This window comes from Salvelinus namaycush, chromosome 15 (assembly GCF_016432855.1).
Source record: "Salvelinus namaycush isolate Seneca chromosome 15, SaNama_1.0, whole genome shotgun sequence".
Lineage (NCBI taxonomy): Eukaryota > Metazoa > Chordata > Actinopteri > Salmoniformes > Salmonidae > Salvelinus > Salvelinus namaycush.
This window is the reverse complement of record NC_052321.1, coordinates 7,270,892-7,273,868: the sequence shown is the minus strand read 5'-3', so window position 1 is coordinate 7,273,868 and position 2,977 is coordinate 7,270,892.

Below are 2,977 nucleotides of genomic sequence, written 5' to 3'. Positions count from 1 at the left end.
CAAAAGTAGTGCACTATGTAGGAAATGGGGTGAGAAAAGTAGTGCCCTATGTAGGGAATAGGGTGGAGGGTGACACTTCTCTTCTTCATGTTAAACCTGATTAACGTAGCCGATTGCCGTTCTACCATCGTAGGTGGTGTACTGGCGTTTGATAGGTTTTTTAAATTGTATTTTTCATTGTAGTTGATAGGTTTTGCCACAAGAGGGTGCTGCTGTTACATGCTGCATTATATACGAAGCTTTCAGTATTTAGAGTAGACCGCAGGGCTGTTGATAAAGTGGTCACGACCCATTACACTGTTCTACTGTAATGCATCTCAAATGCTCCACTGTTCCCTTTTATAGTACACTGCTCGGCTAAGCTCAGACCTACTGCACCATAGGGAATAGACTGTTGTTCATGGTGCAGACTATGTTCCATTTAGTTTCAGCCTCGTCATTTTATTTCTCAAGGCAACTTTCAATGACAATGTACATAAGACTCCTCGTTTTAATTTAACGTATTACCATTACAGGCCTGTATAAAGTGTGGACATTTTCGATGGTCTTAAAACGTTCCCTCTGTGATTCTATCTATGATGACGTATTTTGTTTTCTTCTGTTTTATGTCATGTTATCCAGACTAGCAACGGACCAGCCAGAGATCTGCATGCGTCCACACTTCAAGCCTCATAGTTTTTTTATTTCCTTTCTTGCAACTTCAATGAAGTTAATTATTCAACTGATCCTCTTCATTATATACTTAATTCAGAATTCGACCAGAGTGGTCGGATGTTATTATTCCTAACCCGGCCTATTCTCTCTACGACTGACACAATGTTAATACTGCTACCATCAACAGAAACTCATGTTTATGTGTACAAGTGATAATATGGTATGTAGTATTGAATGAAATACTGGACTATGATTTCTAGATACAGATGAAATGTATGTGTGTTTTGTTTGATGATGGGGGGGGGGGGGGGGGGGGGGGGAGTACTTTTTGAATTGCATTTGGTGGAGATATATAATGTGCCAACATTGTAATTATTTCACATGTTTATTGAATAAATACTTGCAGATGAATGACTCATCGTGCTGTGGTAGCTTTATGAAATAGAAAGGGTTAAATTGTCACGACGCAAGACGGAACAATAAAGTTTGAATTGAATTGAATTCCAGGCCACAGCACCTGCTGCTTTTCATTACGGATTTGTATATCTGTGCCTGGTCCAGGGACTAACTTAAACCTGGGTGAAAATGAAAAGCCAGCAGGACTGCGGCCCCCCGCTGCGTTGGAGAGGAGTCAGGAATAGAATGTGCGTCACAGTTGTAGTATTGCTTTCTACCACTAGGTTGTAGAGTTGGATCACTCGTGTTTCACAGCACGTGATCTCTTTACATCTGTGTCACTGTCAAATTCCTGAAATAATCTGAAAGTCAAAATAACTGTATGACTGTTGACTGTGTCACAAGTACATGTCGTTCTATGAGAACTTTTCCTTACTCTTTTTAAACTGTTGTCTTTTATCGTGACAATTCTGCTGATCGTGATGATACAAGCGATCGGTTATCGCTCAGCCTGAGGTGACAGTGAGGATGAATCTGCATAATGTTGAAAATGGATTATGTGGATGTGTTGCTGTGACATCTGGCTTACTGAAATGGCAGCTCTGGACATAGAACTAGAACGAACAGAGCGGACTTGGAACCTCTAACCATGACAATTTGACTAGTAGACTCATGGGTACTCTCGCAATGGCTGCCTAGTATTGTGATGCAATCATTTCCATCTTAGATAGTTGGCTATGTTGAGAGGCAACAGTTTGTTTCTGATAACTTGCTAGCAACCTGTTTTACTGTAGAATTTAGCTTGATCAACAACTGCTGTGTCTTTGTCAAATTTAAAGAGGAGTTGAGGAAATAACTAAGCCACTAAAGTCTGGTTGCTTACGACTGGTCACCATCTCCTCCACACAGTTTGCGCCAATCAGAGTTTCTCCACAGATGGATGAAGCCCACCTGGATGATGCCAAGAGTGTGCAAAGCTGTCAACAAGGCAAAGGGTGGGTACTTTGAAGAATCTCAAATATAACATACATTTTGATTTGTTTAACACTTTTTGGGTTACTACATGATTCCATATGTGTTGTTTAATAGTTTTGATGTCTTCACTATTATTCTACAACGTAAAAAATAGTATAAATAAATAAAAACCCTTGAATGAGTAGGTGTGTCCAAACTTTTGACTGGTACTGTGTATATATATATATATATATACACTGCTCAAAAAAATTAAAGGGAACACTTAAACAACACAATGTAACTCCAAGTCAATCACACTTCTGTGAAATCAAACTGTCCACTTAGGAAGCAACACTGATTGACAATAAATTTCACATGCTGTTGTGCAAATGGAATAGACAACAGGTGGAAATTATAGGCAATTAGCAAGACACCCCCAATAAAGGAGTAGTTCTGCAGGTGGTGACCACAGACCACTTCTCAGTTCCTATGCTTCCTGGCTGATGTTTTGGTCACTTTTGAATGCTGGCGGTGCTTTCACTGTAGTGGTAGCATGAGACGGAGTCTACAACCCACACAAGTGGCTCAGGTAGTGCAGCTCATCCAGGATGGCACATCAATGCGAGCTGTGGCAAGAAGGTTTGCTGTGTCTGTCAGCGTAGTGTCCAGAGCATGGAGGCGCTACCAGGAGACAGGCCAGTACATCAGGAGACGTGGAGGAGGCCGTAGGAGGGCAACAACCCAGCAGCAGGACCGCTACCTCCGCCTTTGTGCAAGGAGGAGCACTGCCAGAGCCCTGCAAAATGACCTCCAGCAGGCCCCAAATGTGCATGTGTCTGCTCAAACGGTCAGAAACAGACTCCATGAGGGTGGTATGAGGGCCCGACGTCCACAGGTGGGGTTTGTGCTTACAGCCCAACACCGTGCAGGACGTTTGGCATTTGCCAGAGGACACCAAGATTGGCAAATTCGC